The sequence below is a fragment of the Apodemus sylvaticus genome, chromosome 4 (assembly GCF_947179515.1).
Source record: "Apodemus sylvaticus chromosome 4, mApoSyl1.1, whole genome shotgun sequence".
Taxonomy (NCBI): Eukaryota; Metazoa; Chordata; class Mammalia; order Rodentia; family Muridae; genus Apodemus; species Apodemus sylvaticus.
The window spans coordinates 107,948,566-107,962,520 of NC_067475.1; the positions used below are offsets into that span (position 1 = coordinate 107,948,566).

A 13,955-nucleotide genomic window follows, 5' to 3' on the forward strand; every position below is an offset into this window, starting at 1 on the left:
ACATATACTTAATTTCAAGGATCCAATCTTCATGGACATCAGGTTCATGCTGTTGTACATTTCTATCAAGAAAGAAAAGAGGAAAAAGAGTGGTTTTGATCATATGAAACTGGTGGTAGATCTGAATATAGCTGCAAAGGAAGCTGAGAAATATAGTTTCTACCTGAGTAGTAATTTCCCTGCTAATAGTCATGAATGTAGACATTGAGAATAATTAATTAGTGACTGAAAATAATGTTACATTTGTGTGTATCTGTTTATTATATATGTGAGTCATGTTTAGAAGCAGATAATACTGATTGATCTGTTTTGAGTAGGTTATCCACTCTAGAATATAAATGAAAATGGAGAGCATAAATAGCTGACTTAATATAATTAATGGTTTGTTATGTTTTCAAATATTCTATTATCAGTAATATACCAGATAAACATGTCCACAATAATTTGAATTTTAGAAATTTGTGTAAATTCAACTACTTTTATTTCAAATTCTGTGAGTTTTTATCTAGTATATAATTTAATGATGTTAGGAAGCATTTAATTCCAGATAATTGTTTTTCCTCTTTCCACAGGTTATTGTAACATATTTATTGCTATATTTAACTTTTATAAGGCACTTTGTATATGAATAGTTGTGCATAATTTATAATGTTCCAATTTTTCTTATTTTTCAAGTATAAATGCATGCTGACAACTTCCACTCCTATATTTGGCTGTTCTGTCGATGCTAGCAAAAATGTGGCCACAGTGCAAAAGAGAAAAAGATGCTACATTCAGTTTTTCTGAGGCTGTTGTAAAAGAAAATAATGCTACCACAAACTCAGTAACTAAAACAACACAGAAATTTATTCTCTCCATCTGGAGCCTAGAAAAACTGGAGTCTCTGTGGCCATTTTCTCACTGGGACACTGGGGGACCATCTGTCTCTTGCCTCTTCAGCTTCTGGTGACTGTCTTCACATTTCTGGGCTTGGGAGCTGCTCTCAGATCACACATGCTTTTCTGTGTTTGTGTCTTCATTGTTTCCATCAAAACATCATAATGACACTGTCACGACTTTAACAGTCCACCAAGATGACTCAGGATTATCTGCTTGTTTTAATAACCTTAGCTGTATTATATCTGAAAAGGTCTTCCTTTCCAAATAGGTTAATAGTTGTCATTTCCAGAGACCATGTGAATATCTACTTTATTTTCAGTATCTTTTATGCAAGGGAAATACATTCTCTGTGTATTTCACAATACATTCTCTGTGCTAACATCTATTTCATACATGGGGAATTCACTCACCTCATCCTAACATCTACCAAAATCTCAACACATTACTGGTTAGCTCAATTTAACTTATCACATAAATATCAAAAGCACAAAAGTCTCAAATACCATTTACTCAATCAAAAAATAATGATGCTCTCATTGTGATTTATCCTAGATCAAAATTTCTCTCCATTTCTAAACCTTTAAAAACTAGAGGAACAAAGTATTCCAGTGAAATAAAAATGAGAATGTATGAATCCTGAACAGTGGGGAAATACAGAGCTATGGCTTGGCACAGTGTGCACTGTCAAGAGTCTGAAGAAAGGTAGTGCTTGCTGTTCAATATCCAGCTCTTACATGTTCATACTGAAATCCCTTGAATGCTCATCAAAAGTTTATTAACTGGAAATATTTGTCAAAATAAATGGAATAGAGAATGAATGGTCAGAGACATTTTTAGGGTATAATGTGGAGAAAGGACAGTAGTTAAGACACCCTGGAAAGAGACAATTGATAATTAAATTAGAACTGAAACTGTAGAAATGTTATCACTGTGTTTTATTTTTTTAAAACAAGATTAAAAGGCCTGGAATAAAACTCAAAATATTAACTTCAAATAAAAATAGCCAAAATTGGTCTCAAATTTGTTTCAGGATTTCCTTGGTTGTCCTTTTCTAGGAATAATTATTAATGATGTGTATACACATTCAAATCTTTCTGCCAGAAATATGTATTTGAAGATACAAAATGAATGCCAAAATTTTAATTTACACTCTTTGCATATTTCTAAGATACCAAGAAATTGGAGAGAAATAATGTTTTTAGTAGTCATAGGCATCACTTAACAAAGCTGTATCATAAAAGTAACAGAAAATTACTTTTGCACTCTTCTCTGATCTTTTGATAATGACTTTTCTCAGATATGTCCAAAATTAGGTTCTTAATAGTATTTTTAAACTTTCTTTCTTTCTTTCTTTCTTTCTTTCTTTCTTTCTTTCTTTCTTTCTTTCTTTCTTTCTTTCTTTCTTTCTTTATTTATTTATTTACACTCCAGATTTTATTTCCCCTGCTGCCCCCAATCCACCCTCTAGTTCCATTCTAGATCCATTACCTCCTCCCCATCCCCTTGAGGATGTCTCTACCCCCTATTCTCTATCCCATCAGACCTCTAAAATTCCCTGAGTCCTCCAGTTTCTTGAGGATTAGGTGCACCATCTCTGACTGAATATAGACCTGGTAGTCCTCTGCTGTCTATGTGTTGGGGGCTTCATATCGATTGGTGTATGCTGTCTAGTTGGTGGTCCAGTGTTTGAGAGATCTTAGGGGTACAGGTTAATTGAGACTGAGGGTTGCCCTCCTCCTCAGCTTCTTTCAATTTTTCCCTAATTCAACCACAGGGAGCAGCAGCTTCTGTCCATTGGTTGGGTACAAATATCTGCATCTGAATCTTTCAGCTGCTTGTTGGAACTTCCAGAGTGCAGTCATGCTAAGTCCATTTTTGTGAGCACTCCATAGTGTCAGGCCTTGGGACCTCCCCTTGAGCTGGATCACACTTTGGGCTTGTTGCTGGACCTTCTTTTCCTCAGGCACCTCTCCATTTCCATCCCTGAAGTTCACGCATGTCTTTTTTTGGGAGGGGTTGGGGGGGTCTGAGTTACCTCACCTCACTCAGGATATTTTCTAGTTGCATCCATTTGCCTGCAAAACTCAGGTTTTTATATAAATGGTCAAATCAAGGTTTAATAACAACTACCAAGCATTTTAATAGGATTTGAGAGCTCAGAGATGATTCAGTGACTAAGCACACTGGCTGTTTTTGCAAGGAGCATGGATTCAATTCTCAGCCCCATATGATAGCATACAACTACCCATAACTCCTATTCTAGGGTGTCTGGTGCCCTCATCTGGCCTTTGTGAGCACTAAGCATGTAAGTGGTGCTTGCTGATACATGCAGACTAAATATCATCACAGTAAAATAAGATAAAATTGGAATAAAACTCGATTTGAAGGCTAGATGTTTAGCTTGGTCATGTAGCATGTTAGGAAGGAAGACCTTGGTTTAATCCTTAGTGTGTGCACAAATACACATGAACATACACATAGTGCACACACATTCACATACACACAACACACACAAGTGTTCACAATCACACACACATGTGCATGCACACACATAAACATGAGCACACATATGCACTCAACACATATACATGTAGACACACATGTATGCACATGTATGTGGGTATGCACACAACAATACACATATAGGTGCACATATGAATACACATATGCATACAATACACTCACATACACACTCAAACACATGCATTTGTACACACATGCATTCAAATTTCCAAACACATGCATGTGCAAGCATATATATGCAAAGCCATACACATGCTCAACCATATGTGCACAATGACATGTACATACATATACATAAGTGCACAAATGTATACAGTTCACATACTCATGAATGCTTGCACACACACACAGGCCCACATACACACATGAACATGCACACACAGACATGGACACACACACACACACACATGCACGCACATACACACATACATACTCATGGGCTTACTTATGTACTTTGTACACATGTACAGGCACACAAAATGTATACAAACATACATTTGTGCACATACCCATATACACATTCATATGAGCACACACACACACAAATACACACTCATATACACATGCAAATAGCTGCAACTTTAAAAATATCTTACAATATTACTTTTGGACCAAGGAACTTAGTTCCAAATTCACTTAGTTTATGTTTAATATTATGAAAGGCCATGTGTAGCAATCATAGTTTATATCTTTGCTAATTTAAAAAGATATCCATATGATAGTTACTGTCAACAATAAGACTAGAGTCTAAAATAAAGTATCTCTTAAATATAAAAAAAATTCTAAAAATGTGAGAGACCAAAAGGGTGGAAGGCTCAAGGTCAAATTTTCAAAAGCCATCATTTGTTTGTCTGTGTCAAGAACAGATTCTCCAGTGGTGAAACGTCCTTCTGTGGAACTTTTCAGCACTGAGTAGATTCAAGAACCACAGGAGTCTGGTCCAAATGAGAACCAAGGCAACCATAGCTCTGCTGTGCCTACCAAAGCCAAAGACAAGCAGGCTCCTCTTGAGGAGGAGACCAAGCTGACAGGAAGAAGGATAGGACAAGCCATGGACTGCAAGGAGGTGACTTCTGGGAGCACAAACAAAGCCATACCGACTCTGAGAATGAAAAGTGAAGACGGCATTGAAGATATTCAACATGCTGTGTCCTGTTGCACATATAGTTGTCTTAAAGTGCATGTAGCCTCTGGTCTGCCTGTTGTACATGCCTATAAAAGACACTTTGAAGTGCTGCATAGGATTAATATAGATAGTTTGGGCTAATAAGAGTAATTATAATTTTCATATCACCTCAATTTCAGAAAAGATTATAAGTATGGTCCCCTAAATTTCATTTATTTTAAAGCACTTGAGAGTAAGTTAAGAATGTGAAGCTCCCTCCCTTCCTAACATGATACTATTTTCTCTTAGGCAGGACATCTTCAGTACGTCTACGATGTGACCAGGATCAGGAACTGGACCTTGTTACACTGTGACTCTCTAATCACGAATTGCTTGAAGTTCCAGTACAGTTCTTTAGTCAAACACAATCCTCACATCCCACTCAATTTCTTGTCAGTTGTATGACAAGACCCTTTATAGAGAATATATCAGTGGAGTGTCTTGGCCCTCAGTTGTGGCATTTCTTTACATCTGGGAGCTGTTTTGGGGAGCTCACCTTTTGTGGCACATTTGTTTTGTGTAATTTCAATTAATTTGAATTTTTCTAGTGTTTCATGGCTGGCTTTAGATTGGCTTTGACTGAATTTGAGGAACATGATTGAAATGACCATGTCATCCTATGAGATCAGTTTGTGTTCTCTGAGCTCTTCTACTAATGCAATTATAAAGCTCACACATTTGTTTAGCCTTGTATGTATCAGTTACCATAATAATTTTGAGACATGTCCACTGATGTATGTATTTAACACTTCAATATTTCTATTGTTAAGGAAATCTGTGTTCTAAGACTATATTGTACTTTATTGATGCACTGCTGATGAATATGTGAATTCCATTTAAGGATTAGAGTATTCTAATGAAGCTGCCATGAACATGTTATCTGTCTTTCATTGGACTTTTCAAATTTATTGGGCAAACATATAGGAGTTAAATGGATATGTACTACTTCCAATATTTGCTGAAATTATTGTAAAAGTAACTGGGTCACTTCACGTTGCTCTGAGATGTAAGGAAGAGTTCTGAATGTGCTACACTCTTCCTGGTACTTGAATGTGGAAGATGTTGGATATGTTAAACCATTCCAGTGGGATTTTACTGGGTGTCACTGTGGCATTCAACACAAACTAACAGCAATTATTAAGTAGCTTTACCTTTTCATATACTCTTTTTACCATTCATATATCTTTTTCTTGTGAAAAGGGTGTATCTCTGACTATTTTGCCTGTTCTTGGGACTCTTTTCCTCCTACTTGGTTGCTTTGTCCAGACTCAAAATGAAAGCTTTTGCCTTGCCTTATTGTGTCTTGTGTTGTCAAGTTCGGTTTTGCCTCTTGGAAGTCTACTCTTTTCTGAGGGGAAAAGAGGGGGAGAGGATCTTTGGAAGAAGAGAAATGGGAGATAGAGCTGGGAGGAGTGGAAAGATATCAAACTGTGGTTAATATATATTGAATGAGAGAAAAATCTATCTAAAATAAGAAAATGATATACATATACATACATCTATGCATATATTGGGCTAATTTGGGTTAAGTTCTAAGAGATTCATTTTCTACTTGAAATGCAAGTTCTTCTAAAAAATCTGGATACCAATTTTGGGTTAAGTATAGCATTTAAAAGCTACTTTAGAGAACTGTTATTGTTGTGCAAATGGAAAGTTTCTAAGGCCCTGACCTTTGTTCAACTCTGGAACTAGGGTCACAGAGTCACCTGCACCCTCCCTCCCACCCCACGACTCAGCTGCAGCTGCTGGATTTTTCCACTTCTATGTGCACATGTTCCTGTTCACCTTATACAAACTACCCCCTGGCTTAATATGCTGCTGTCTCTGACACTCAGGGGTAGCCATTTTGTGTCTTGGCTAAGGAAATTTCTCTAGGGAGACCTTGCTTTGTGTGTGCCTTTCTTATAACTCTGTCTTAGTTAGGGTCTCCATGGCAGTGAAGAGACACCATAACCCTGGCGATTCTTATAAAAGAAAATGTTTAATGGAATCTGGCTTACAGTTTTAGAGGTTTAGTCCATTATCACCATGGCAGGAAGCATGTCAGCATGCAGGCAGAAATGGAACTGGAGGAGCTGAGAATTCTACATCTTGGTTCACAGGCAGCAGAAGGGGACTGCCCAACTGGGCATGGCTGGAGCATATAAAACCTTAAAACCTGTCTCCACAGTCACACATTTACTCCAACAAGGCCACACCTACTCCCACAAAGCCACACCTCCTAATAATGTTATTCTCTATGGGCCTATGGGAGCCAATAGGATTCAAACTACCACATTCTCACTCTCGTGAAATTCTTGGGTACCCTTTCATTTATTATTTGTATATGTGTGTGGACACGCATATACCACACTCTCGTGTAGAGGTCAGAGGACAATTTAGTGGAGTCAGTTCTCTCTTTTCACTATGTGGACACTAGGAATATAACTCAGCTCATCTGGCTTGAGGGCAAGTCCCTCTCTCTGTTGAGCCATCTTTCTTGCTCAGGATTACTATGGTTTAAATTTAATACAACATTAACTAAACTTGCTGAATCTATTCTGTTTTCTTGTAGTGATTTTGTAAACTTTGAGCCTACATTTACCTCTATGTTGCATAGTAGATTCTTCCAGATTGAAACATTCAATCAGCCATGGAAACACTTTAAGCCAGAAGAAGGTAAGAAACTCAAAATAACTTCAGGAAGCCTCCCAAACTCATCAGATTCACTATGCTTCTGAGTCTTCAAGATTATATAAACAACAACAAAGACAAAAGACCACTGAGAGTTGCTTGTAGATAAACCAAGTATCACAAAAGATTCTGAGATCAGATCAGCTGCCTGGAAGAAGCAGAGACATTAGGAGCTTCCTGGACGAGGTTTAGAACAAGTGAGTCACCTGGAAAGAATGCTGTCCAACATACTGAGATGCTTTTAGGTTGTGCAGTGTGTTCCAGATCCACAGCTTTTGTGAACTGGCATTCATGCTGTGATGGACTTTGGTGATACAGAAGTCTTTGAGTTATTTCTGCTCCTGTAAGTAACTACCATATTCTTGTAAGTAACCCCAATAAAGCAAATTGATTCACCAAGTTGGAATTTGGTAGTATCCTTACTTTGATTTGTCTAGGACTCCCTATCTGGAATAATTAGATGTGTGTGTGTGTGTGTGTGTATGTGTGTGTGTGTGTGTGTCTTGCATCTCCCCAGAAAGTCTTATCACATAACACTCTGATGTTACGTTCATTACAATTAAATTATATAAATATGTACAAATATATATACATACACACATATGTACACATATATATGTGTACATGTATATATATATATATACATGATAAATATTTGAGCCCTTCTTCCACATGGCACCTAATTTAAACATTAACTGACCATCAACATATGTTTTTTGTTTGGAAGCTCTGTTTTTTATAGTTGCACACCATTATTTTACAATAAGAAAACTGGTGTTATTTTAAATATATTTGTTTATTTAATTACTACCTCTTTATGTGATGGGCTTCTGCTGACTGCTGCTATTGATCTCCATATGAAAACTCTTCTCACCTGACTATACCTCCTATGCTCATGCTTGATATGATGTGCTCTTCTGGAAGAATACCCATCCCCACTCTTATATTGAAGCAGTACAAGGTAAAGCAAAGCTGTGCAAAGCACTGTCTCCCACACCTTTGCAAATATGAGCTTTATCTTCATGTCTTTGGGATTCAATTGTCCTGAAGAAAAAAGAGGTGGACGAAGAAGAGGATGTAGGAAATAAAGAGGAATAATGGCACAGAATAAAAGTAACAATATTTTGTTTTTATCTAAATAATATTTGAATCATGGTTGTATTCTACTGTTTGTATAGTCGAAAATTATCCTTAGAGCATGAGAGGTCTTGTAGTCATAATAATTATAAATAAGCATAGCATTAATGCTTTATATCTATGATGGTTAATGCTAATAATATTAACTGAACAAAACTTAGAATCCATTGAGAGAGCCCCAAACATTACTATGGGGGATTCTTTTCATTACATTAATTGATCCCCACAGATGATCTTGACCTATACAGAAGTGGAAAAGGTGCATGGACTGTTTGAAAGAATGCTTGCTGAACACTACCATGAATTCATTCCCCAGTCTTTGCTTCTCACTAGAGACATAATTTAACAAGCTCCTTCAAACACCTTCTATTGTGACCTTTTTTGAATGAGGGACTGAATTGGAAGAGTGAGCTAAATAAACCCTTTCTTTTTCTTTCTTTTGTCCATTTTACTTTCTTTCTTTTTTCCCCAACTAAATCATTTAGGTGTCCTTAACGAAATGATTAGAAACCACAACTCTAGACAAACAAGGTTGAAAACAACATTTTTTCATGCTGCATAACAAAACCAACCCTACAGGAAACACAATAATAATGTTCATGGTTGGGTCTGGATATAAAAATCATTCATACAAATTTCATAACCTAAAGAAAGAAGGAGAAAAAAGCCAAAGACAGAATTCCAAACACCTTCAGAGTGGAGGTGTAGTGTCAATCCAGAAATATTCCAGAACCCTTCAATAAACCAAGGGAAAAGCCCTAAAGATGACTTTGTCATGGAGTGTCAAACCTTAGCAGTCACCAGTTGTAGTCAACAGTCCTGAGACTGACTGTACTTGCAAACTGTCTTCACTTCCCTCAGCTTGTGGGTGTCCTGTTAAGACTGGGGCAGAAGGGTGCTGTTTGATCTGCTCACATAAACCAGCATCACGATTGGAGGACTGGTGGTGGTTTCTTTAGTTGGAATATATTATCACAGCAAAGGAAAAGAAGTAAGGCCATTTCTATGATATACTGATTGGGTCATTATGGTTTTTTTTATTTTTTCATTTTTTTTATATGAAGAATCTGGCTTCATTCGGCAACGTTCCACCATGTTCTGGATAACTAGAATGAACTTACATATTAAGATAATGGACTAATTTGTTTGATGATGAAAGGTATATAGATAGGATTAAAGTTGTGTACAAACCATGCAGACAACAAAGCAACTGTAAATGTTAATGAGATTAAGGCCATTAAAGGCCAACTGGGTGCTCTGCATTAGGGAAATGGCAAAGCAAGTTATTTCTTTAGCTGCAGCACATGGAAGTTGTCATAACTTATCCTAGCGGGATAAGCCATATCTTGAACTGGCAGTGGAATTCTATAACATTGTCCACATGGCCTTGGTTTCAAAAGCCTCACAGATGAAGAATTGAGGTAGTCATGAAGAACAGATGAAACCAGGCATGTGTGGCAGGGCTGGAAGTCCTGTGGAGAGGCTCTAAGAGGCCATGGAGCAAATCTAAGAAGCCTAAACTGCAGCAGAAAGACCAGTGGACTATTGGAGCTGACTGCCCCACAGGCATCCAATAAAGGTAGTTTATAGGTTTGAAGTGGAGCTTGCCCCAGAGTCCACACTGCTGAAAACAGGAAAACTGAAGGGTGAAGTCAGGAGATTACTTTATGAACTCTGGGTAATGGAAATGAAATGATAGATTAGTTTTCATTCCCTTCTGCATTTTTGTTTTTCTCTAGTTTGATCATTCCTTTGGATTCCAAGATTTCCCCTTTTAGGAATAAGAATGTTTACTTTGTCATGAAATATTGGAAGTAAAGGACTTGTTTGGAGGTTATAGGATCTTACAGTAAGGGACTTTGGACTTTTTTTTTTTATTCGATATATTTTTTGTTTACATTTCAAATGATTTCCCCTTTTCTGTCCCTCCACTCCCCTAAAGTCCCATAAGCCCCCTTCCCTCCCCCTTTTTTCGCATCCACCCCTTCCCACTTCCCTGTTCTGGTTTTGCCCTGTACTGCTACACTGAGTCTTTCCAGAACAAGGGGCCACTCCTCCATTCTTCTTGTACCTCATTTGATGTGTGGATTATGTTTTGGGTATTCCAGTTTTCTAGGTTAATAACCACTTATTAGTGAATGCATACCATGATTGATCTTTTGAGACTGGGTTACCTCACTTAGTATGATGTTCTCCAGCTCCATCCATTTGCCTAAGAATTTCATGAATTCATTGTTTCTAATGGCCGAATAGTACTCCATTGTGTATATAAACCACATTTTTTGCATCCAAGCTGGAAAGAACCCAGGTATCCCTCGACTTTGGACTTTTAAAGTGTTGAATGTTAATGAATATGTGGACTTTTAAACTTGAACTGCGTTTTAGGTTATGAGAAAAACACAAGGTCATTATTAATAAGGGGTGGAGTGTCAGGTTTTAAATATCATGTCTTGAGTTATCAAATGATATGTACAGAGTTGTATTGGGCAGGGATAATTATAAATCTGACAATGCCTACAGTTATCTGGGAGACAGGCTTCTATGCATGCCTGTGAAGGAGTGATTGTCTTGAATACATTAATTTATGTGGAATAATTATCTTAACTGCATCAGAGGATCCTGGACTGTGTGAGAAAGAGAAAGTAGTGTAGTCACCCACTGTTCCTTAGTTCTGAGAGCAAACGAAGTGTGACTAATTCTACCAAGTTCCTGTTGCTGTGATTTCTCTGTCTCAAAGCACTATAGCCAGGATTTGTGAAAATAATAAATTCTTTTGAGACCCAGACCTTGGCTGCTTTTTCCTTTTTTTATTTGATATATTCTTTATTTACATTTCAAATGATTTCCCCTTTCCTGGATCCCCACTCTCTGAAAGTCCCATAAGCCCTCTTCCCTCTCCCTGTTCCACTATCAACCCCTTCCTGATTCCCTATCCTGGTATTCCCCTATATTGCTGCACTGAGTCTTTCTAGGATCAGGGGCCTCTCCTTCCTTCTTCTTGGGCATCATTTGATATGTGAGTTGTTTCCTGGGTATTCCAAGCTTCTGGGCTAATATTTGCTTACCAGTGAGTGCATACCATGTGTGTTCCTTTGTAATTGGGTCACCTCACTCAGGAAGACAGTCTCCAGTTCCACCCATTTGCCTAAGAATTTCACGAATTCATTGTTTTTAATAGCTGAGTAGTATTCTATAGTGTAAATAGACCACATTTTCTGTATCCATTTCTCTGTTGAGGACATCTGGGTTCTTTCCAGCTTCTGGCTCTTATAAATAGGGCTGCTATGAACATAGTGGAGCATGTATCCTTATTACATGCTGGGGAATGCTCTGGGTATATGCCCAGAAGTGGTATAGCTGGGTCCTCCGGTAGTATTATGCCCAGTTTTCTGAGGTACTGCCAAACTGATTTCCAGAGTGGTTGTACCAGCTTGCAACCTCACCAGCAGTGGAGGAGTGATCGTCTTTCTCTACATCCTCTCAAGCACCTGTTTTCTCCTGAGTTTTTGATCTTAGCCATTCGGACTGGTGTGAGGTGAAATCTCAGGGTTGTTTTGATTTGCCTTTGGCTGCCTTTTCCAATGGGACACAATTAACACAGTTGCCTCCAAACACACACCCTGCTTTCTACCTTATATAGTTGTGCAGATGTAGTTACATGAGAGACCATAAAACATATGGAATTTTTGAAGACTTCGGGTACTTGGCATTGCTGCAGCATCTAGCAGAGACACTGAAGATGAAGACAGCATGGACATCCCCTCTGGCAAGAAGAGGAGAGGTAATCTTCCCAAGGAGTCTGTCCAGATTCTGCGACGCTGGCTGTATAAACAGAGCAAGAGAAAGCACTACAGATATACTTGTCCACACCTGTTCATTGACACGTATTCCAGGCTCCTCCCTGACTAGGTGAGAAAGGATGGCAAAGATCCAAATCAGTTCACACTTTCCAGCCACGGGAACAGGATTTCAGAAGCTAGCTCTGTAGAAACTAAGATAGGTATCAAAAATGTCATGCCAGTTCTAGAGGAGATACAAGTTCATTCCTGCACTGGACTCAACCTAACTCTAGGAAGATCAGTGTCTCCTACACCTTCTTCCCCAGGATCCATTTTGGCTTACCCATCAGTGATCTGCCATACCACCATGACTGCATTGAAAATGGGACTTTCTCTCTGCCAAATGATTGATGTGGCATATAACATGGATATACAGCAAATAGTGTAGCAACTTTACAGACATCTTCTTCATGTTCCCAAATAATGCTTGCAAACCCCAGAGAGGTCTTTTCAACACTCCTCCCAGCTACTCGGTTAGACTTCAACCAGAATTTTAGCAGATTCCAGATTCTAATGAATGTTGCACTCAATGGCAGCAGAGATGAGTCTTCAGGTCAAACTCACAGCTTGAACATTTTTCTTCAAACGAAGCCATTCCCCAAAATATGGTCCTGATTGTTGGGGTGAGAGCAAGAGACACATTATTTTATATTTTTTCTATTAATATTTGCACATGGGATTGCTCAAAGGAAGTTTACAGTTGTTAAGATATAGCCAATGGAATACAGTCATTCCAAGAACTACAGACTAAAGCTACTGTAGAAACAAAGGGTTTTCTTTTTCAAATGTTTCTTGGTAGATCTTTCATAATGTGAGATGGTTCTCAATATTGTTTGATCTTCTCTCCACTCTTTCTTTTTTAAATGTGTTTTTTTTTTAGAAGCCCTAACAGCTTTCTCTCCCCAGGTAGAACAAGATGGCCACATACAGTCTAATGAACAAACAAATTTTCAGGGTTTTTGTTTGTTTTTTAGATTCAAGCAAGTGTGAATCTAGTAGGTGGAGTTCTTTTTTTTTTCTTCATGATGTAATAAAGTATTTTCTTAAAACATTCCTTTTCCCTAATAATGCTTTTGTCAGGGTGTTTTATCAAAGCAACCAGAAAACAATATTATTCACACTGTCTATTTAAATTAGCTGCCACTTTTTCCTACAGAGTTCAGAGCATTCTGGCTTATTTCATATTGTTTATTCTTTCTTAATGGTTTTGCTCTCATCATTGTGACCATAGGTTTTAAGCCACAAACAAAGATTCATGATGGAGAAAATGTGCTAGAAGTAATGTCTCATAGTCAAGTTTAAAGTTGATTTCCCTAAGAATCCTTAGCAAAATTTTGAGGCCATTTTCAGAGAAGTAAAAGACTTTTATAAATACTTGGATAAAGAGCTACAGGGGTCAGTAGTGGGGCTATGTCTGTGAGTGGAGGATGATATCTGAATACTTTGCATGGATTTGTATTCAGATAAACCTCAATATGAGGGCAGAAGAGATCTGGAAAGCTTTAGCAAAAACAGTTTCCTCACTTAGGATGATATTTTCCAGATCCAACCATTTGCCTAAGAATTTCACTAATTCATTGTTTTTAATAGCTGAGTAGTATTCCATTGTGTAAATATACCATATTTTCTGTATCCATTCCTCCATTGAGGGACATCTGGGTTCTTTCCAGATTTCTGGCTATAATAAATAAGGCTGCTATGAACATAGTGGAGCATGTGTCCCTATTGCATGCCAGGGA

At 37.8% G+C, this 13,955-nt stretch overlaps 1 long non-coding RNA gene and 1 pseudogene across 1 annotated transcript in view; both read left to right on the forward strand.

The window, feature by feature from the left end:
• LOC127683310 (uncharacterized) overlaps nucleotides 1-7,624 on the forward strand; it is a 33,177-nt gene extending 25,553 nt beyond the window's left edge. The window contains exon 3 of the long non-coding RNA XR_007977517.1: nucleotides 4,817-7,624. This is a non-coding gene — a long non-coding RNA (uncharacterized LOC127683310). The remainder of the gene's footprint in view (nucleotides 1-4,816) is intronic.
• A 1,252-nt stretch (nucleotides 7,625-8,876) lies between these two features.
• On the forward strand, nucleotides 8,877-12,787 carry LOC127683682 (homeobox protein TGIF1-like; annotated as a pseudogene).
• Nucleotides 12,788-13,955: the final 1,168 nt, after the last annotated feature.